Source organism: Delphinus delphis, chromosome 4, assembly GCF_949987515.2.
Source record: "Delphinus delphis chromosome 4, mDelDel1.2, whole genome shotgun sequence".
Classification (NCBI taxonomy): Eukaryota; Metazoa; Chordata; class Mammalia; order Artiodactyla; family Delphinidae; genus Delphinus; species Delphinus delphis.
In genome coordinates, this window is record NC_082686.1 from 69,060,931 (window position 1) to 69,085,208 (window position 24,278).

The 24,278-nt window shown below is 40.6% G+C and overlaps 1 protein-coding gene across 3 annotated transcripts in view; it reads right to left on the reverse strand.

Annotated features, from left to right (window-relative positions):
• MYLK (myosin light chain kinase) overlaps positions 1 to 4,399 on the reverse strand; it is a 268,245-nt gene extending 263,846 nt beyond the window's left edge. For 2 of the 3 annotated variants that reach the window (XM_060010779.1, XM_060010776.1), the window contains exon 1: positions 4,237 to 4,399. The gene's annotated coding sequence lies outside the window, so the exon portion shown is untranslated. Of the gene's footprint in view, positions 1 to 4,022; positions 4,038 to 4,236 lie in introns of those variants that run through there. The other variant, XM_060010777.1, reaches the window with a different exon arrangement.
• Between the last annotated feature and the right edge of the window lie 19,879 nt (positions 4,400 to 24,278).

Here is a 24,278-nt window from a genome sequence, read left to right on the forward strand (position 1 = left end):
AAGTCTTCGTGGGATGGGCTTGCACTCTGGCTATAGATTTGCCTCACATAATTTTTGATCCAGTATAAAGTGAAAACAAAATTGTTCCAGGAATATTCTGGGCAGCAGAGGGAAAACACCCCCAAAATAAATCTCAGGACAAGCTGTCCTGCATGGTTGAGAGCTCTCCACAGGGTCAAAGGTTCTTCACCAGGTTCTAACAAAGGAGGAGCTGAGAGCATCTGGACACTGGAACCAAGCGTTCCCACCTTCTTCTCTTCGGGCCTGTACCCACCCTCCCTCTTCCTCATCTTCGAGGCCTTTCCTTGTCACGCCAGCCTCTGAAATTCCCCCAAATGAGTCTGTGCCACAGAACTTATCCCTGTTTTCTAATTATATACTTCATACATGTTAGCTGTCTCCCCACAAAAACCCGAAGTCTCTTGGGCATACTAACTTCCTTTTATAATCCTCCACAGGGCTAGGTGGAGAGGAGGTCTGTAATTCATGTTTGTTGGCTGATGTACAGGTCATTCCACAGACCTAGCGAACACTACTCAATATGTAGAAGAACGGGTATTCCTTCTTTTGTGCCTCCTTATATCCACATATTCATTTCATTTTTATGACCACCTTCATTGTCAGAAGAAGAAACTGCAGTCAGCCCACAGAGGTTGAATATCATACATCCAGGAACATCCAGCCAGTAAGGGAACAGGATGGCTCTGAACCCAAGTTTAATTCCAAAGATCACATTCTACTCTCACGCTGCCTGTCCTGCCAGAAATCTGAAGGAGAGCTACGCTGTACCAGAAATATCCATCTCTGAAAACAAAAAACATAAACAGCATCCTCAACGACGGAAGCTCAACAGTGTAGCTATTTGGTTCCTGAAAGATTATGAGAACTAACTCATGAGGTCCTGCGTTAACAAATCAGCATCCATCCGATCTGGGGGCCCAGGGTCCGGGGTGGGGGGAGGAGGGCGGAATCAAGCAGCAGATCCGAAAGAAAAGGAAATCCTCTCCTCATCCCATTTCTTTTGTCTCCAGACGGCCCAAGAGAAGAGGGGAGGGGAGAAAGGGGGACAGAAGTACCAACAATGGGGGGAGGGGACAACAGTGGGATATTCAAGAAGCCAGATCTATACATAAATTGCCACAGCTCCCTTGTAGGGTGTCCATTGTACGCATTCACCCTCAGATAAAAGGGACAGTGAGCAGCGGAACAATGTGAGCCTCTGGAAATCCAGCCTTATCCCCACAAGCTACAAACAGGGAGCAATTCTTACTGGCTCGCCTCCATTTCACAAGGGCTGCAGCCCTGACAACAGGTGCATCCAACAGGGCAGGAGGGACGCATCTGCTGACCTGTAGTGACAAATACTGAGGTCCACCCACCTTGAGAGTGTAAGAACTGCATTTGCTCAACCTGTTGGCTTAAAACAAATGGAAAAGTATGAAGCCAAAACTCAATAAAGAGACAAGGGCATTCATCTGCGGAACTGCACAGGTGGGAGAGGCTCACACGGCAGACCCTGGCCCAGCACACTCACCTTTCAGTGCTTGTGGAGCAGGGGGCTAAGGGAGCAGAAGGGAGGAGGCAGATGTCACGTGGCACAGGATCCTGTCCTAGTGACTCTTCTGCGCTGTTCTCACTCTGGACTCCCAGCCCCATGCCACCCAAGTGTCCACATGCAAACAGTCCTACCTCGTGTCCTCTGGGTGCACTCTCTGCAGGTCAGAGGAGAATGACAAATAGTCAAGCTGGGAGAGGACAACGTCTTCTGTTGGGAAAGGTTACTTTCTAAGGGTTGTACTCTAAATTTCCCTACATTTACAGAAAGGATAGGACAGGAAGCTTTTAAGAATGAACAATTTCCCAATCAGAGTGTGTTGGTTTGAACTGGGGGAAGGGCAGTTAGGCTTCCAAGCGGCCCTGGTGTATATTTCCAGAATACGAAGAAGTGTTGTTCTCAGAAAGATACTAAAAGTCCACATGTTCATGGGATCTCTGCACCCCTACCTCCAGGCTGGGCTGCATTCTCAAACTGTCACCTCTTGAACCTCTTAAAAAGCAAAGCGCCAATAAATCAACTGTTTCACAGACTCAGACTCTTATCTTGGGGGGGAAGCAAGGGGTCATTCTTGTAGACACTGAGTACACGGTGACCCCAGAGCATTCACAGTCTATTTCTCTGAGGCTGGGGCAGAACTCCCCAGCTACGATCAAAACCCCTCCTCCACTTGTGGCACTGCAAGGGCCTCTCAACCCCAGCACCATCTGGGGCCAGCCTCCTTTTCTGACAAGCCTTCCCAGCAGACTCCCCTGCAGCTGCCAGCCAGAGGCCCCTGCCCTATAGTGACTACACCTGTCTGTCTAAGGTCCAGGCTGCAGGTGAGTCCACCTAAGCTTACCAGTTAGACCAGGAACTTCCCCAGGGCCTAGTCTGCTCTGTACATGTCCCCCAAGATCTAACCCCCGAGGAAAGTCTCCTGATAAGAGGATCAGCAAACCTCATATAAAGAAAATACTCCAAGGCCCCAGCTACCCCCTCCTCAGTTATTTAGTTACTGCACAAAAGAAACCAAACACACAGATCCTTTGCCACTGTGGGGTAGTTTTCCGAGCTCATGCCTAGTAGTGCCCGAGGACCAGCATTTTTTTGTATCATGAGTGAAGGGACAGAGAGGCACATCTTGGTGAAAAGGCTCTTGTCCCCAGAGTACCCACTACCCCATCCAGCAGCCAGCGTCCAGCCACTCCCCACCCAGGGCCAAGTACCCAGGCTCCTCCCTGCTCTGGATGAAGGCTACTGGCCCACCTAGGATGGGAGACAAAGGGCCAACCTCACTCTGGGCATGAAGAAAGAACATTCCATACCAGCCTGGGGCACTATGGTGCCAGCAGCCTCACCTTCTACATCCCTGCAGTACGCAGGGCGGGGAAAGAGACTACGACAGAGGATCACCGAAGAGAGAAGGGAAGGGGGTCAGGAATTTAAAAGTAAAGAGATGGAGGGGAAGAGGGAAATAAAGTGAAAAAAACAAAAAATATTTTACTAGAACCTGAAATGCCTTTTAGGCACCCAGAAGCACCTACACTTCCCCCAGAGACTTGCATTGTGGATCCCTGATGCTTTGAAGTGTGAGGGGTTCCCTAAACGGTTCTCTCAAGCCCCTCATTTGCAAATAACTCATTGACAAGTTGTGCATTTTGACAAAAGATTGCACTAAAGCAGGGAAGAACCTACAGCCCCAGCTGGAAGGGGGATGCAACACTAGGCAGGCTCCCGAGGTCTTGGGGGGTGCGGGGGCGGACTGCACATACTCTGCTCTTTGCGCTTGGAGAGAGGAGGGATGGTAAAACCAGCGGCCTGAGGCCTGGCACTGTTCCCACCGCCCGGGTGTTCCCCCACCAGGGCCCAGCTCCTTCAATTGCAAGGGCTATTTTTACCCCTTCTAGGACTCAAAGAAGCTGGGTCTTTCTCCCTCAGATTACTATATAGAGGATGTGCCCTCCCAACGACAACGAGATGCTCTCCCCATCAGCCCGTCTTCACATCTGCAATACCACTCCTAGAAATTCAGCCCTTTGGGTCTTGAAGAGTGTAAGTAGCCACAAGTCCCAGGGAGGAGCTCTGCCTTAACCATAGACAGCTAACACCTGGGAATTAGTTTAGCCTAAACTTTCCAACCGCAATGATCTGCGAACAAGGGTCCTTCAACCATGAAACTCCGGTCGAAGACAAGGAGGCACAGCAGGCGAGGGGCTTCAGTGAGGAGCAGGGAGGGAGAGCAAGACTGTGACGCCCGACGCCCCAGTTTTGCCTAGGACGCCGGGGCTGCCGCCACTGCCCTATCTTCCCTGACTCGCGTTTAGGCTAGAAGGACTTTCACGTGGCACCTTCGCCCCCGCAGCTGGGAGAAGAGCCCACCTCTCTTCCTTGAAGGCTAGCGGCTATTTGCAGCCCTCAAATCAAAAGCGCCCCCTTCGGATGACGCCTATAGAGACAACGGCATAACTGTCTCCAAGCACCTCACCTTTCAAAAGAAAACCGTGCTGCCTGGAAACGCTGGGGTCGCCGCCTTACGCGCCACACCCCGCCCCAACTCCTCGCCGCACGTAGGAACCCCTCTCGAACAGTGGAGCCAGGGGCAGGCTCCCGAGGGAGGGTCCCGACCCCGGGACCCCCGCCCTCGAGGAATGACTCCCAGGGACCGCGCCGGGACAAAAGCGTGGGGCGGGCTCACTCACCCGCGCGGCGAAAGCGGCCCGGGAGCCGAGGCACGGCGCTCGGCGGGGGCGTCCCGGCCACCGGCGCGCAGCGCAGGTTCAGCGCTCAATCCGCCGCCGGCTGCGGACCGGGCGGCGCTGGGAGCCCGCGAGGCCAGTCCCGCACGGGACGGGGCGGGGCGAGGGTGAATAGCCGGCGAGAAAGCGAGCAAGTGGGAGAGCAAACGCGAGCGTGCTAGCGACTGAGAGCACGGCGCTCCGAGTCCAGACCCAAAAGGCCGCCTCTGGCTCACACGCGCTGATTTGCATGTCATTTGCATAGCGCTCTGGGAATGGACCTGCGGTCCTTCCGCCACGCCTACCCGCCCTCCTCCCACTGGTCGGGAGAGGAGAATCCGGAGCGGAACCGAGCGCTGGACGTCGGTTCACCTCGCCCTTCCCCCGCACCGCCCCAACTCCTCCTTGCACACCGGACTGGTGGCCTTCAGGGTGTTTTCTCATGTTTTCCCGTGGAAGACCACTTGATACACAAAAGAAGAACACACTGGAAAAACTCTGTAGACTTTAAAATTAATTTTTTCTTTGATATGGCTATCAAAAACAACAACGAATCGAGTAGATTCCCCCAAATGAATGCAATTTTGGTTTTTGGACAAAGTATCGCGAAAAACTTGCTCATTTTCAAAATTGGACACAAGGTGCAATTTTGTTCTGCCTAGATAACACAGTCCTTAAAAAGGCGGGTTCTGGGGCTTCCCTGGTGGCGCAGTGGTTGAGAGTCCGCCTGCCGATGGAGGGGAGACGGGTTCGTGCCCCGGTCCGGGAAGATCCCACATGCCGCGGAGCGGCTAGGCCCGTGAGCCATGGCAGCTGAGCCTGCGCACCCGGAGCCTGTGCTCCGCAACGGGAGAGGCCACAGCAGTGAGAGGCCCGCGTACCGCAAAAAAAAAAAAAAAGGCGGGTTCTGGAGTTGAGAACCCTACCGCTTACTTTACAGCTGCAAAGTTTGGGGCAAGTTACTAATCTCTGTTACTCTGTCTTCTTATCTCTAAAATGGGACAATCTGCCTCATAGGAATGTAAAGGCTTCACTGAGATAAGCCAGGTAAAGTGCTTAGGATAGCGCCTAACAGTTACTTTTAAACGTGCGAGTATGATCTATATCTACTTAATGGAGAGGCAATCAGACCAAGGCGAGGCAAAAAAGAGGAAGGTAGAGGTAGAGGAAGAGGCTATAGATGGCAAAGAGAGAACGGCCTAAGATTAGAGACAGTCTCTCAAAGGTTCAGGCCAGGGTTCCCCCACCCAATTCTGCTGTTAGGCTAACCAGACCCAGCTCTGAGAAAGCATTTCTATATCTTATTTCCCCTCAGAAGATCCAGCTGTGAATGCAATTTGAAACGTTATCATGGGATGTTCTGGATAAATATTAAAAATGTTCAACTCAGCTACTTCTTAAAAAAAAAAAAAAATTGAATCTAAAGGAAGCAAAGTCTGTTCTGTGGTGGAGAGTCCCAGATTGAGAGACCTGAGTGTTAGACCTGGTTCTGGCACTAGCTTCGTGGAGCTTGTGGGAGTCACCATCTCTGGCCCTCAGTTTTCTAATCTGGAAAATGAGGAAGCTCCTTGGGATGTTTTTTGTTTTTTTGTTTTTTTCAGGCATCTTCCAGCTCTGAAACTTTAGCCCCAGGGTTCCTCTGATATTTTCCTTTGTTGTGTGTTAAGAATCCTTCATTGGTTTGGAGGATAACTATACAGCCTTTTCAAAATTAATATTTTTCCTCTTGCCTAATATTTAGTTTGCATCTGATATGAAATATTTTGTAGAGCTTCCTGATCTCTTCATTTGGACCCTTTCCTTCCCCCCCCCAAACTGTTTATTCCAGGTAAAGGAGTACTTATTATGCTTTTTATAGTAAAATAAAACACAAGTACAGAAAAACCACACAAAACAAGTATATAGATTATATAGACTGGTGAATTTTTATGAGGCAAACATCCTTGTAGTCACCACCCAAGTCAGCAAATAGACCTCTGCCAGCCACCCCAGAAGCCTCTCCATGTGCCCCATCCCTATCCCTATCACTTTTGCTAGTTTCTTTACATAATTATCTCCCAAGTTGCATCTTGCCCATTTTTTTTTTTAACTTGATGTGCCTTTTAAGCCTTTTGTTACAATTTATCTGTTGAAGGACAGTAGGCCTTTTGATCTGTGGAGTTTCCCACAGTCTGGGAACTGTACTTTTTATTTTTATTTTTATTTTTTTTTTGCGGTACGCGGGCCTCTCACTGCTGTGGCCTCTCCCGTTGCGGAGCACAGGCTCCAGACGCGCAGACTCAGCGGCCATGGCTCATGGGCCCAGCCGCTCCACGGCATGTGGGATCTTCCTGGACCGGGGCACGAGCCCGAGTCTCCTGCATCGGCAGGCGGACTCTCAACCACTGCGCCACCAGGGAAGCCCTGAGAACTGTATTTTAATAGGGTACTTCAGTATATTCCTCTGTCCTCTGCATTTCTTGCAAACTGGCAACTGCCCCAGAGGTTTCACCAGTCTGAGGTTCCATCTGTCTGGCAAAACTGCAGATGGTGGTGTGTTCTTTCATCAGGAGGTTGGTAATGTCTGGTTTTGCTCTTTTTCTTTTGAGGCTAGCAGGTGTTCATGCTGAATTCCGAGAACCCTGAATTAAGTCATTGAGGGTTGCAAAATGGTGATATTTTAATTCTATAATTTTGTTTTTATTTTTTAGCTGAATAAGTTTATAAGGAGATGTTTCCTCTCATCCAGTATTTTGTTACCATGAGATAAGTTCTTAAGAGAAAATTTGGGTAAATACTTGCTTTTTTCTTTTAATTTACCAGTTTCCAAGATAATGAATTGGTTCTCTGTCATCCTCAAAAGGTGACTTAATTAGGTTTCTTAGTGTCATTATAATTCATGGATTTACATCTAGTTGATGTGTTTCAATCTACTGTAATTCTAATCTTTATTAAAGCTCAAACTGTCCAATCTTTGGCCAGTAGGTATCTTCCTTTCTACCTAGTATGACAAGATGTTCCAGGCTCATTTTGTACATTTGCTGCTCCAGACCTGGAATCAGCCATTTCTCCAAAAGAAGCACTAATTACCTTTATTTATTGATACCTTTATTGATATGGACACTAGGGGGTGTTCATTGCTACTAGGTTGGTAACTGTTTCTAGGTCTTTTCAATAGGTAAAATTGGGATAGAATACTTCATGAGTTCATGTTACTATTTCTAATTCAATTTCAGGACTACAGTGTTTTCAATTAACCCCTTCTAAATTACATCAGGATCTCAGAAGAAATTCCACATGGAGAATTCCAGTTCTCAAGAATTTACGGATCCACCAGAGGGCAGACAGCAGAAGCAAGAAGAACTACAATCCTGCAGCCTGTGAAACAAAAACCACATTCACAGAAAGATAGACATGGTGAAAAGGCAGGCTATGTACCAGATGAAGGAACAAGATAAAACCCCAGAAAAACAACTAAATGAAGTGGAGATAGGCAACCTTCCAGAAAAAGAATTCAGAATAATGATAGTGAAGATGATCCAGGGCCTCAGAAAAAGAATGGAGGCAAAGATCAAGAAGATGCAAGAAATGTTTAACAAAGACCTAGAAGAATTAAAGAACAAACAAACAGAGATGAACAATACAATAACTGAAATGAAAACTACACTAGAAGGAATCAATTGTAGAATAACTGAGGCAGAAGAACGGATAAGTGACCTGGAAGACAGAATGGTGGAATTCACTGCTGCAGAACAGAATAGAGAAAAAAGAATGAAAAGAAATGAAAACAGCCTAAGAAACCTCTGGGACAACATTAAACGCAACAACATTCTCATGATAGGGGTCCCAGAAGGAGAAAAGAGAGAGAAAGGACCTGAGAAAATATTGAAGGGATTATAGTTGAAAACTTCCCTAACATGGGAAAGGAAATAGCCAGCCAAGTCCAGGAAGCACAGAGAGTCCCATACAGGAGAAACCCAAGGAGAAACATGCCGAGACACACAGTAATCAAATTGGCAAAAATGAAAGGCAAAGAAAAATTATTGAAAGCAGTAAGGGAAAAACAACAAATAACATACAAGGGAACTCCCATAAGGTTATCAGCTGATTTCTCAGCAGAAACTCTACAAACCAGAAAGGAGTGGCATGATATACTTAAAGTGATGAAAGGGAAGAACCTACAACCAAGATTACTCTACCTGGCAAGGATCTCATTCAGATTCGATGGAGAAATCAAAAGATTTACAGATAAGCAAAAGCTAAGAGAATTCAGCACCACCAAACCAGCTCTACAACAAATGCTAAAGGAACTTCTCTAAGTGAGAAACACAAGAGAAGAAAAGGACCTACAAAAACAAACCCAAATCAATTACCAAGAAAATGGTAATAGGAACATACATATCGATAATTACCTTAAATGTGAATGGATTAAATGTTCCAACCAAAAGACACAGGCTCACTGAATGGATACAAAAACAAGACCCGTATATATGCTGTCTACAAGAGACCCACTTAGGACCTAGGGACACATACAGACTGAAAGTGAGGGGATGGAAAAAGATATTCCATGCCAATGGAAATCAAAAGAAAGCTGGAGTAGCAATACTCATATCAGATAAAATAGACTTTAAAATAAAGAATGTTACAAGAGACAAGGAAGGACACTACATAATGATCAAGGGATCAATCCCAGAAGAAGATATGACAATTATAAATATATATGCTCCCAACATAGGAGCACCTCAATACATAAGGCAACTGCTAACAGCTATAAAAGAGGAAATTGACAGTAACACAATAATAGTGGGGGACTTTAACACCTCACTTACACCAATGGACAGATCATCCAAACAGAAAATTAATAAGGAAACACAAGCTTTAAATGACACAACAGACCAGATAGATTTAATTGATATTTATAGGACATTCCATCCAAAAACAGCAGATTACACTTTCTTCTCAAGTGCACATGGAACATTCTCCAGGAGAGATCACATCTTGGGTCACAGATCAAGCCTCAGTAAATTTAATAAAATTGAAATCATATCAAGCATCTTTTCTGACCACAAGGCTATGAGATTAGAAATCAATTATGTGGAAAATCCATAAAAACACAAACACATGGAGACTATACAATATGTTGCTAAATAACCAAGAGATCACTGAAGAAATCAAAGAGGAAATAAAAAAATACCTAGAGACAAATGACAGTGAAAACATGATGATCCAAGACCTATGGGATGCAGTTCTAAGAGGGAAGTTTATAGCAATACAAGCCTACCTCGAGAAACAAGAAAAATCTCAGATAAACAATCCAACCTTACACCTAAAGGAACTAGAGAAAGAAGAACAAGTAAAACCCGAAGTTAGTAGAAGGAAAGAAATCATAAAGATCAGAGCAGAAATAAATGAAATACAAACAAAGAAAACAATAGCAAATATCAATAAAACTAAAAGTTGGTTCTTTGAGAAGATAAACAAAATTGATAAGCCCTTAGCCAGACTCATCAAGAAAAAGAGGGAGAGGACTCAAATCAATAAAATTAGAAATGAAAAAGGAGAAGTTACAACTGACAATGCAGAAATACAAAGCGTCCTAAGAGACTACTACAAGCAACTCTATGCCAATAAAATGGACAACCTGGAAGAAATGGACAAATTCTTAGAAAGGTATAACCTTCCAAGACTGAACCAGGAAGTAATAGAAAATATGAACAGACCAATCACAAGTAATGAAATTGAAACTGTGACTAAAAATCTTCCAACAAACAAAAGCCCAGGACCAGATGGCTTCACAGGTGAATTCTATTAAACATTTAGAGAAGAGCTAACACCCATCCTCTCAAACTCTTCCAAAGAATTGCAGAGGAAGGAACACTCCCAAACTCATTCTATGAGGTCACCATCACCCTGATACGAAAATCAGACAAAGATCCTACAAAAAAAGAAAATTACAGACCAATATCACTGATGAATATAGATGCAAAAATCCTCAACAAAATATTAGCAAACAGAATCCAACAACACATTAAAAGGATCATACACCATGATCAAGTGGGATTTATCCCAGGGATGCAAGGTTTCTTCAATATACGCAAATCAATCAGTGTGATACACCATATTAACAAATTGAAGAATAAAAACCATATGATCATCAAAAAGAAAAAACTTTTATATATTAGCAAATAAAATCCAGTAAAAAAAAAAGATTTATATATAAAGTAATTGACCAAGTAATGTTTATATCAGGAGTGCAAATTTGGTTTTACATTTGGAAATACATTTCACCATATTAACAGAATAAAGGAGAAAATCCATATGATCATCTAAATAAAGACAGGAAAAAACATATAACAAAAATTTAACAACAAATTGATAAGAAACACTATCACCAAATTAGGAACAGAACTTCCTCAATCTGATAAGGAACTTCTACAGAAAAATATAGCACTGACGCCATGCTTAGTTATCACACTGTATGTTTTTGCTATAAAATTTGGCACACGGCAAGATTGTCCTCTCTCATCACTCTTATTCAACATTTCAGCAATAACGTGTAAAAAAGAATTAAAAGACATTCAGACTGAACAGGAAGAAGCAAAGGTGTCTTTATTTGTAGATTTCATAATTGTTATTTTAAAAATGCTAAGAAATATACACCAAAACTATTGTATTTAATAAATAAATTTACCAACATTAGAGAACAATAGGTTAATATACAAAGAGTAATTTTATTTTTATTTACTAGCAATAAACAATTGGAGATAAAACCTATTGAAAAAAAAGAATTTATTTACTACTTTGTTTTATTTCATATTAAACACACAACAATCACAAAGTAACAATATTAATACTATCATCACCAATTCTAATTGTTGAAAACAGGTAATTTTTGCATATATTATCCATTTTATTATAGTTGGGCTCTAATAGTTGTCAGCCTCTATAGCTAGCCCGTGTGTACTATAATCTTCCTCATTTAGCCCTCATTTAATCTTTTTTTTTTTTTTTTTGGCCATGCCACACGGCATGCGGGATCTTAGTTCCCCAAACAGGGATTGAACCCGTGCCCCCTGCAATGGAAGCATGGAGTCTTAACCACTGGACTGCCAGGAAATTCCCAGCCCTCATTTAATCTTAGTTCCATAGGTAAATACATATTTAATCCTCATCATAAATTCCTTATGTCTCTCTAATCTAGCCATTTTGGTTGTCTGAAAGCTTGTCCTCTGTAGATTCCTTAGAATGGGCTTATGGAAAGAGTATTCCCTGAGTTTTTTTATGTTGATTACAATATATCTATGCCATTTATACTTGAAGGTCAATTTTACTGGATATTTTACTTGACTTGCATTTTCTTTCCTTGAAAATCTTAAATATGTTTTGACACTTACTTATGGCATAAAGAATTGCTGTTAAAAAGTCTGATAGTCTACTTTTCTATCCCTTTTAAGTTATATGCTCTTTTTGCATAGATACTTAAAGAACTTTATCTTTTTTCATTAAAGTCCAGTGATTTTACTAGAATATGTATATTGATTATTCTGGTTTGCTATTTCTCAGGTAGACAGTGTGTTCTTTTAAAATGTAGCTTTAAACATATATATTAAATTTCTCTATATTTACATTATATATTTAATTTTAGGAAAGTTTTTCTGTAATTATAATTTTTAATATTTGTTCTGTTCCCTTGCTTTAAATTGCTTCCCTGGGAACTTCCATCATCTGTATGTTGGACCTCTTTTGCCTGTCTCCAATATTTGTTCCTTTCCCTCAAATACTTTGAATTTCCTTCTTCATTTCTTTTTTTTAAATTAATTAATTTTTATTTTTGGCTGCCTTGGGTCTTCATTGCTGCGCACGGGCTTTCTCTAGTTGTGGTGAGTGGGGGTTACTCTTCGATGTGCTGTGTGGGCTTCTCGTTGCAGTGGCTTCTCTTGTTGTGCAGCACGGGCTCTAGGTGCGTGGGCTTCAGTAGTTGTGGCACACAGGCTCAGTAGTTGTGGCGCATGGGCTTAGTTGCTCTGTGGCACGTGGGATCTTCCCGGGCCAGGGCTCGAACCCATGTCCCGTGAGTTGGCAGGCAGAGTTTTAACCACTGTGCCGCCAGGGAACCCCCCTTCATTTCTTTTTGATTTTAAAATTTTCTCTCCTTTTCACCTTCTCTTTCAATGTTTTGTTTGTTGTGTTTCTTTGCTTTTGTGTCACTTATACTTTAATCTTCATTTCTCAATTTTTTTTTTTTACTATTCTAATTCTTCTTTGAATTCTGATCCAATTTCTGAGTTTCTCTAATTCTGATGTATGTTGTTCTTATGTCACTTTCTCAATGACTTTCAGCTCTCTTAGGACATTAGAGCTTTGATTTGTTTTTTGAGCATATCTTTCTGGCAGGTATTCATCGTAGGGATGTTAATCTGATCTGATCCTTATTCCCTTTTTTTTCCTTAGTTTTGCTGGAGAGTTGACTTTGACTCTTTTCTGTTGTTCATTTTAACATGAATTTTATTTTCCTGAACTTCTAGAAGGAGATTTAATCCAGATAGCTTTTTTTTTGTGTATGTGGTACGCGGGCCTCTCACTGCCGTGGCCTCTCCCGTTGCGGAGCACAGGCTCCGGATGCACAGGCTCAGCAGCCATGGCTCTTGGGCCCAGCCACTCCGTGGCATGTGGGATCTTCCCAGACCCGGGCACAACCCACATCCCCTGCATCGGCAGGCAAACTCTCAACCACTGAGCTACCAGGGAAGCCCCAGATAGCTTTTTTAACTTCACAGAACTCTCCATTTTGTTGTTTCTGTGGAATGTTAAAAAAAATTTTGGTGGCTGGACTTCTGAGATTTCCTGGCTTTGCTCCTCTCACTCACTTTTATCTGGCTCTTCCTTTTCCTTCAACTCTGTTTTCCCTATCATGTCAATTTTTTTTCACTTTTTAAAAATTGTGGCAAAATATACGTAAGATATACCATTTTAACCATTTTTAAATGTACAATTTAGTGACATTAAGTACATTCACAGTGTTGTATAACCACCACCATTACGTATTTCCAGACTTTTTCATCATCCCAAACAGAAACTCCATGTACATTAAGCAATAACTCCCCATACCCCCTTCTCTCCAGTCTGTGGTAACCTCCATTCTACTTCCTGTTTCTATCAATGTTCCTAATCTAATAGATACCTCATATAAGTGGAATTATACAATATTTGTCCTTTTGGTGTTGTTATTTCATTTAGCATAAAACAAGGGTCATCTATATTGTACCATGTATCAAAACTTCATTTCTTTTTATAGCTGAATAATAATATTCCATTGTATGTATAAACCAAATTTTGTTTATCCATTCATCTAGTGATGGCTGCTTGAATAGTTTCCACTTTTTGGCTATTATGAATAATGACATTATGAATATTGGCATACAAGTATCTGTTTGAGTCCCTGTTTTCAACTCTGTTGGGTATATATCTAAGAGTGGAATTGCTGGGTCATATGATAAGTCTCTTTATAACTTTTTGAGGAACAACCAAACTATTTCCATAGTGTCTGTACCATTTTACATTCCCACCAACAATGCACAGAGGTTCCAAATTCTCAACATCCTTACCAATGTTTTTGAGATTTCTTATTTGACCTATGTGTTATCTAGAAGCATATTGTTTAATCTCCAAGTATTTGGGGGCATTTCCCAGCTATCTTTCTGTTATTGGTTTCTAGTTTAATTCCATTGTGGTCTGAGAGCAGACATTGTGTGGTTTTTATTCTTTTGAATTTAAGGTGTGCTTTAAGGTCCAGAATGTGGTCTATCTTGGTGAATGTTCCATGTGAGTTTGAGAAGAATGTGTATATTTCTGTTGTTAGATGGTCTATAGATGTCAATTTTTTTCCAGTTGATTGATGGTGTTGTGAATTCAACTATGTCCTTACTGATTCTACCTGCTGACTTATCTATTTTTGATAGAGAGGTGATGAAGTCTCCTACTGTAATAGTGGATTCATCTATTTCTCCTTGTAGTTCTATCAGTTTTTGCCTCATGTATTTTGTTGCTCTGCTGTTACACACATACATGTTAAGGATTATTATGTCTTCTTGGAGAATCGACCCCTTCAGCACTATTTAATGCCCTTCTTTATCCCTAACTTTCATTGCTCTGAAATCTGCTTTGTCTGAAATTAGTATAAATACTCCTGCTTTTCTTGATTAGTGTCAGAATAGTATATCTTTTTTTTTTTTTTTTTTTTTGTGGTACACGGGCCTCTCACCATTGCGGCCTCTCCTGTTGTGGAGCACAGGCTCCGGACGCGCAGGCCCAGCGGCCATGGCCCACGGGCCTAGCCGCTCTGCGGCATGTGGGATCCTCCCAGACCGGGGCACAAACCCGTGTCCCCTGCATCGGCAGGCGGACTCTCAACCACTGCGCCACCAGGAAAGCCCAGAATAGTATATCTTTATCCAACCATTTACTTTGAATTTGAATGTGTCATATTTAAAGTGGGTTTCTTGTAGACGGCATAGAATTGGGTCCTGTTTTTTGATCCACTCTGACAATATCTGTCTTTTAAGTTGGTGCATTTAGACCATTGACATTCAAAGTGATTATTGGTATAGTTGGGTAATAAGCTACCATATTTCTTACTATGTTCTATTTGTTATCCTTGTTCTTTTCTTTGATACTCACTGTGAGAACCAACTTTAGGTATTGGAGGTGAAGCACAAAAGTGCAGGCCACTTCCCCACTCCATGTCTGGGTGTCTCTAAATTTTTTAACTCTTAGACTCCTCTACACTGAGCTTCCATCAATTTGTCAATTGATGTCAATTTGACAATTGTCAATTTGTCAATCCAGGTTTTTCCTCCCCTGGCGCTCATTCCTGCAGAGGTGTCTGTTCATGGGTTTTTGCAGTAAGCTGTGATCCTTTGTCTCCATCTGTTTGTCTCTCCAATATTGGAAGCAATGGTTTGCCCTGTGAGATCACTTCTCTTACAGATCTAAGAAGTGTTGTTAATTTTTCAGTTTGTTCAGCTTTTTATGTGTTGTCAGGGTGGAGATGTCCATACTTCTTACATTCCAGACCAGAAACTAGAAGTCTCTCATCAACATTTTAAGTTTTCTGGGATTTTTTTTCTTTCTTTTTTTTTTATAATAGCCATCTTAGCAGTTGTGAAGTATATCCCATTGTGGTTTTGATTTGCCTTTCCCTGATGACTAATGATGTTAAGCATATTTTCATGTGCTTATTGGCCATTTGTATATCTTCTTTGGAGAAATGTCTTTGAATTATTTTGCCCCTTTTTAAATTAGATTGTTGTTTTTTTTTTTATCATTGAGTTTTAGGGGTTCTTTATATATTCTGGATACTAATCCTTTGTTGGATATATGATTTGCAAATATTTTCTCCCATGCTGTGGGTTGCCTTTTCACATCATTGTGTCCTATGATGCCAAAAGTTTTAAATTTTGATGAGATTCAATTTATCTATTTTTTCTTTTGTTGCCTGTGATATTGATGCCATACTTAAACTATTGTCAAATCCAAGGTCATGAAGATTTTCTCCTATGTAAGAATTTTATAGTTTTAGCTATTGCATTTAGGTCTTTAATCAATTTTGAATTAATATTTGTAAATGGGGTACGGTAAAGGTCCAACTTCATTCTTTTGCATGTGGGTATCTAGTTTTCTCAGTGCCATTTGTTGACAAGACTGCTTTTTCCCCATTGAATGGTCTTGGCAGTCTTGTCAAAAATCAATTGGCCATATATGCAAGGGTTTATTTCTGGACTGTCTATTGTATTCCATTGGTCTATATGTCTGTCCTTATGCCATCCCACACTGTTTTGATTATTGGGAGTTTTGTATTACGTTTTAAAATCATGAAATGTGAGACCACCAACTTTGTTCATCTTTTTGAGATTGTTTTGGTTATTTGGGGGTCCCTTGGGATGTCATATGAATTTTAGGACCTTTTCCCCCCCCATATTTGCAAAAAAACATCGAGATTTTGAGAGAGATTGCATTGAATCTGTAGATTGCTTTGGATAGTATTGTCATCTTAATAATATTAAGCCTTCCAGTCCACAAACACAAGATGTCTTCTCATTTATTTTCTTTCTTTTCTTCTTTCATTTCTTTTTGTAATGTTTTGTAGTTTTTGGTGTAAAAGTCTTTCACCTCCTTGGTTAAATTTATTTCTAACTACTTTATTCATTTTTGATGCTATTGAAAATGGAATTGTCTTCTTAATTTACTTTTCTGATTGCTCATTCCTAGCATACAGAAATGCAACTGATTTTTGCTTATTGATTTTGTATCCTGCCCTATTATGACAATTTTATTCCACTTCCAAAAATTTATCCTTAATGTGAAGTCCTGTCCTGAAAGGGAATCCTGGCTGGTCAGTTTTAAGAGTTAATGGGGGCTGGACTGTACCAGTCCTTATAAACTATGGCTAATGACTAGAGATCAAGAGGGTTTGCATAAAGTTATTGGAAATATATCACTTAACCTGAAAAATACCATGGTCCAAACACACAAACCTAGTGCACGATGGCTGATTTGTCAAGATTAAATAAGTCAGCTTCAGAGAGAAATTTTTCTGTTTGTCCCCTTTGATGTCCTGAAATAATGCAAGTTAGCCCCATCGCCTCACAGCAAGACACTAGTTGTAGAAAATATTCCTTTGCTTGATGGGGATGGGGTTTCCATTTATTTTTACTGCCTTCCTAGGAAGTTTAATCTGCAAGTCCTGGCCTCCATCTGTCTGTGCACATCCTCTGCACTTCCTTCCTGTCTTTGGATCCCTTCTCTGGCCTGGTCCTCTTCATTGCTGGGCCCTTATTAGGAAAGCCAAAGGAGAAAGAAAGGGAAGAAAGAGAAGGTAAAATATAATTGATTAATCTCTGACAAGTGTCAAATATTAAATAGCTCACCTTAGTTTATGAATTCATTAAATCCACCTAGATCAGCATTAGTGGATTAAGGTTAAACTCAGTTTTCTGCATAATGAGAATCTGTGGCCAGATGATATCATCTATTAAAAATCCTTTGTTTTTCAGAAGTAGAAATGGAGGTTAGAGAGTAAGTCATACATTTCCACCTCAAATTTGTTGTGTGAAGGGAGTATAGTTTAGTGCTAAGATCTTCTGAGTCAGCCACTTGGTTTGCATGGCAGCTTTGTCATTAACTAGTTGTGTGACCTTGGACAAGTAAATTCTTCTGGGCCTTAATTTACTAATTGTTAAAAAATGAGATACAAACGAAATAAACCCTGTCTACTTCATGGTGTTGTTTTGAAACTTGAATGAGAAGATGCACTGCAAATCATATTAACTCTGGCCTCCAGTGGGCTAAAATTCTTTCCATTATCTATGAATACACAAAGTGAATGAAGGAGTATATTTATTGTAATTATTTATCTGTGGAAATAAACAACGACAAAAAGGTATTCATTGCAAAACCAAAACAATCAAACAACATCATAACAGCAAAATGGCATTTCTAAGAGGGAAAAAACAAACAGAAGAAAAACTTCCTTGGGAAATTTTTACCCTGGATTATCCCAGCATGTTTTATAATGGTCTCCTACATGTCCATGTACCCACTAGAAAAACTGGCTAATTAAGTCAAGAGCCCTCACATGAGGGCTGACATTAGGATGTTGGCTAAAACAGCAACATTCCAGATTCCTCTTCTTTGTGGGTCTTCCAGGGCTCATCTGGTTCCCTCCCCCAACCTCTTAGCAAGACCTTACCTAAATGATCTTAGAGAGATGCATATCCACCTTTCCTTCCTGATAATATGAGAAGGAGCTTTCAATTCAATTACAAGTTCCAGTGACTGGACAGTCTGTCTAAAAAGTTCTTTCTTATGCCTTTAGAATCTTCATGCTGCTAATAAAATTCCATTCAAATCATGTTAGTGACAAAAATTCTAAATACTATAAATAAATTTAACAAGATAGACTCAAAATCTATATTGAAACAAACTGAGGGAAAAAACTATTAAAAGACACAAAATAGGATTTTAATAAATTGAAAGTCATATCATGTTCCTAGAAGGAAAGACAATAAAAAACTGTTAATTCTACAAATTTTAATATATAAATTTAATGTAGTTCCAATTAGAATTCCAACAAGGTTTTTCTTGGAATTAGATAAAATGATTCTAAAATTCAATAGAAAAAGAATGCCAAAGAATAGTTAACACAACTATAAAAATGTAAGAAAAGACAGAGTGGGTATGTACAGGGGCTTACTAAGATATCAGTTGTACTATAAAGTTTATGTATTCAAATCAATATGGCATTAGTAAGGGTGTATAAAAATGTATTTGTGGAACAGAATAAATAATTGATAATTATATTACAGTGGCTATTGTTTGTGTGCCAAACTGGTAGTTCAATGGGAAAAAGATGAATTCTTTTTTTTTTTAAAGTGCAGTCATAACAGGCTACCCATCTGAAAGAAAATAAAAATGGACTACTATATTATACTAAATTCAAAAGTAAACTACAAATGGATTAAAGATTTTAATGTAAAAGAAAAATATTTTTAAACTTGAAGAAAACTGTCTACGAGATTATATGTACAATCTATGGTTTGGGGAGACTTTCCTTACCAAGAACTAAGAAACTATAAAATAAAAACAAGCATATTTGACCATATACAAATAATTTTTTTTTGTTTGTTTGTTTTGGCAAAAGATACTAAGACAGTTAGTTGCAATCAATATGTCTGGAAAAATGTTTGTGCTACTATATTCTCACAAAGGATTACTTTCTATACAAAGCACCCTTAAAAATTGGTAAGACAAAATCAACAATGGGAATAGAAAATTGTGCAAAGGATACAGACAAAGAATTCACTAGTGAGTAAAGCCAAAGGGCCCAACAAACACATGAGTATGGTCAAATTCATTCATATGGTAGAAATCAGGGAAATAAAAATGAAAGTAACATAAAATTGCTTGACACCCATCACACTGGCAAACACAAAAACAGCCATAGCAAAGCTTCCACTGATCAAATGTGGGACAATTTAAGTACCAATAAGAGTCATAACAACAGTGGATTAAAACACATCAAATAAATTTAATCCATGAATTCATAACGATACTGAAAAACAATTCACCACTGAAGGATACTAGGGAACCAATTCATTATTTTGAAAACTGGTAAGTAACTGGAAAGAATTAAGCATTTTTCTTATTTATGTAAATGAACTGTTAGGCAACCAAATAGCAGATGGGAGGGAGTTTTTCTTTATAGATGTATTCTGTGTCACAAATGAAAAAGGATAGAGTTGGACGGTCATCATTTTGCAACCCTAATGGATCTGGACATTGACAATCAGTGGTTGCTAACATCACAAAGGGAGAGACAACCAGACATTATGTGAGTCCCAGTAGAGGAACAGACACCATCTATGAATTATTCTTGTCATAAAGGTCAAACCTGAATTTGACCAAGCCTCTAGATTCCACTACCAATTCACAGGAAATAACTAGGATAACATTCCACTACAACATAGGGATGCAACCTACAAAATTCAGACTGCAAGAAACTTCACGGCACTGACAACTGAGTTCTTTTAACAAATAAATTGTAAGGAACAAAAAGATGGAGAGAGAGACTATAAATTAAATGACACATAAAACACTTTAATTCGTTGCAATTTGTAGGCCTTATTTGAATCCTTACTCAAATAAAATGTAAACACTGGCTGAATATTTAATGAATAATTATTGTTAATTTTTTAGATATTATAATAATATTGTGTGATTTTATCTTTTAGACATACTTTTTTTTTTTTTTTTTTTTTTTTTTTTTGCGGTACGCAGGCCTCTCACTGTTGTGGCCTCTCCCGTTGCGGAGCACAGGCTCCGGACACGCAGACCCAGCGGCCATGGCTCACGGGCCCAGACGCTCCACGGCATGTGGGATCTTCCCGGACCGCGGCACGAACCCGTGTCCCCTGCATTGGCAGGCGGACTCTCAACTACTGCGCCACCAGGGAAGCCCTAGACATACATTTATACTTATATTTATAAATGAAATAATATGGCATCTGGAATTTGCTTTAAAATAACATAAAACAGGGGGAATTAGGGACAGAATCAGCCATGGCAGATGGCGGTTGAGGCTGCCAGATAGGAACATGATAATTCATTATATTATCTGCCTACTTTGTGCATGTTTGAAATTCTCCACAATAAAAAGCAAACACACACACACACACACACACACACACACACACACACACACACACACCCAAGCCATCGTTCCTATTGCTGACTGCGTGGTATGCATGAAGGCAATTCTCACACATGGCTGGCAGAAATGTAAAGTGTTACAACCTTTGCAGAAGGCAATTTGGCAAGATCTATTTTTTAAAATACATATATCCTTTGTCCCAGAAATTCTACTCCTGGGGCCCTATTCCTCAGGAATAGAAGTAGAAATCCACAAAGCCACATTACAGGTATGTTTACTGTGAAACTGTTCATAGGGGAACCCAATCTACAGCCATCTACAGTCTACAGCAGATTTGGTAGACTGGTCCACACTCCCTCTAGTTCACCCTTTTCTTATGTGTCTTTCTATTTTGCAGAGGCTGAAAAACTAAAGACATGGTTCCCAGACTGCCTTGAAGCTAGTGTTCTAGACTGTGATTTAATTTCACCAGTCAGATGTACTAGTGCAGCTCTGACAGACGCAGTATGGGTCTGGAGTCAAAAGTTCTGGCGGTAGCTTCCTACCCCCCCAGGTTGCAGGTAGGGTGTCATGATTCTGGAACCTGCAGCTGGGACAGCAACTTCCTGACTGTTTGGATGTTGTAGTTCCCTTGGGGGGCAGGTTCTTTGGGACCGTTGTGGGAGTCATCCCTGGAGGCCCAGCCTAGAGCCTGCTATATGGGTCCCTCTAATGATTTACTAAGTCCCAAATTTCCTACATTAAATCATTTTCTACTTAAAATAACTAGTTTCTGTTATATACAACTGATCCAAATTATTGAATAAATTGTAGTATTACATCTCCATATCATAGAATATTAAAAGAATGAATTAGGTCCATATAAATGACATACTAGTCATCTAGAGGGATTTTCATAGGTACTTCTAAGTGTGAGAAAATAAAAATACAGAAAAATGAGTATCTTATGACCCATTTTTGCAAAACAATGATCAACTCCCTGAAATTTCTATAAATACAAGGATCCATATAGGATTTTATGAGCATGGAGAAAATACTGGTTATGAATATAGGTTACAGGTGTGTGGCTAGGGAATACAAAAGGGGCTAATATGGGGATAGGAGGTGTAGAATGAATGTTGGTGAAAAAAAGCAAGCATGATATGATCTTACACATATACATTATTTGGTCAAAATAAAAATTAAGCGACACATAGGTTTGAAGTAGAAGCTTAATAGGAATCAAAGCAGAGAGAAAAACAAATTACAAGGAAATATTTGAAGAAATAATGACTGAGAATTTTCCAGAATTATAAAAGGATGTAAGATCACTGATTTAAAGAGCTCATAGAGCACTAACAGGATTCATTAAAAACAAAAACAAAACACTGTCATATTCATTAGAGTGAAATTTAAGATCATCAAAGCCAGAGAAAATTTTAAAGGCTTCCAGAGAGGAAAATTATATCACCTTGAAAGCAACAAGGCTCTGGTCCATGACAGTCTTCCTCAGAGCCACTGGGAGCCAGAAGGCAACAGTGTAATGTGCAAAGTGCTGAAGGAAAACAAGTTTGAACCTAGGATTTTATATCAAAGCCACTATGTTTTAAATCTGATATTCCCTCATCCTACTGTCAATTTTGCCTTCGTTTCTGAGGTGGCTTAATCTTTTCCTTCCATTTCTTTCCTAAACTCTGCCAGCTTCTGCTTCATTTCCTCCTGCTGTCTCATCGCCTTGTCCCTAAGTTTTTGCTTCTCTGTTCAATGTTCTTGATTTTAATAAATATTCGTTAAAATCAGTTTTAAAAGTTCATGGCCAGAGATTTCCCTGGTGGTCCAGCAGTTACGACTCTGTGCTCCCAATGCAGGGAGCCCGGGTTCGATTCCTGGTCAGGGAACTAGATCCCGCATGCTGCAACTAAAGATCCTAAGACCTGGCACAGCCAAAAAAAATTTTTTTAAGTTAAAAAATTAAAAAAAAAAAAAAAAGGTTCATGCCCAAATATTTAGTCAAAACTTTAAGGCAACCTTTTTTTTTTTTTTTTTTTTTTTTTGTGCGGTACACGGGCCTCTTCACTGTTGTGGCCTCTCCCATTGCAGAGCACAGGCTCTAGATGCGCAGGCTCAGCGGCCTTGGCTCATGGGCCCAGCCGCTCCGCCATGTGGGATCTTCCCGGACCGGGAACCCGTGTCCCCTGCATCGGCAGGCGGACTCTCAACCACTGCGCCACCAGGGAAGCCCTATGGCAACATTTTTTTGATGTTTTTATTTACTTATTTTAAAATTTATTTTTGGCTGCATTGGGTCTTTGTTGCTGCACACGGGATTTCTCTAGCTGCGGCGAGCAGGGACTACTCTTCCTCACGGTGCGTGGGCTTCTCATTGTGGTGGCTTTTCTTGTGGAGCACAGGCTCTAGGCACGTGGGCTTCAGCAGTTGTGGCAGGCAGGCTCAGTAGTTGTGCTCGCGGGCTCTAGAACACAGGCTCAGTAGTTGTGGTGCACGGGTTTAGTTGCTCTGTGGCATGTGGGATCTTCCTGGACCAGGGATTGAACCCATGTTCCGAGCATTGGCAGGCAGATTCTTAACCACTGTGCCACCAGGGACGTCCTTGATAAGGCTTTTAATTTAGTTTTATTTTTCTATTTCTTTTCTCTTTTCTTTCCTCAAAAAATTCTAGTATAGATCCTCTGCTGGTCCTTCTTGATGACTGATTTTTTTTTTTGAAGCAGATAAGGAAGGTTTTCCTGGATCAGCTATTTGCAGAATGCTTGTGTATAAGAAGGGTTGGAATTTTCCTTAATCTTCAGTTTTGTGCAGTGATTTGTTTAGCGTTACTTCTCTACATGGCAATAGGCATCTATATTTTCCCCCCAACATAAAGCTTATCGAACTTCTTTCCATTTTCGTAAACTAAGGATTTACAACGTTTCCCTCTGGGCGAGCTGTTCATCATTAAGAAGCGTACTCTGCTAGCTCTTTCTGCTACCTGGAACCCATAGCATCCCCTCTCTGTTTCTTATCATATGTACCCTGCTTGATAACTACTGCTTCTGGCAGTTCTTCTAGCTCATCTGTGACTTGGTTTTAGAGCTGCCTCCTAGTTTTCCTCACAAATGGCATTTGTACTTCTCTTGTTTTTGATTTCTACAAAAGAAGGGGAAAGGACAACTTTACACTTCCATCTTCACATTGAAATCCAATGGAAACTATAGTTTAAATGTGAGGGTGACAAAAAAAAATATTCGAGTCCTCAGAAAGTCACCACACAAAGATACTCTTTAAAAGTGATATCATCTAGAAGAAAAATAAATATGGAGGACACCTAAGAGATGAGTATTAGAGGAAAAGAGAAAGAACAGCAACCCAAAGCTAAAATTCTATATGACACCAACATGGTGTGAGTGTCCATCAGCACTATGTGTCTAGTTCCTTTGGTTGCAAACCATCTCCTTGGAAGTTGTAGCATTTTGAGCTGGAGAGTCTTTGAGATCATATTTCCTCATTTGGCAGGTCCTTGGGCTCTAGGTCCCTCAGAGGCACACTTTGTCTTGTGTTTAAATACTCAGTGTGGCACACACTAGAGAGCTAATGAATTATAAATGGTTGAAGGTCACAAAGACTATGAAGACAGACTCACTTGGTCACCTGACTCCCAATCCAGGGCTCATTCTCTTCTAATGCACCATTATTAAAATGAACTTTCCCATAGACTTAAATATCATTGCCTTTTCAAGTGTCTTACATTCATCAATGATCTATCATGACCTTTTCTCAAACTTTGGCCAGAGATACAAAACGACAATTTAAATTCTCATACTCTTTATGGGTAAGTTAGGGG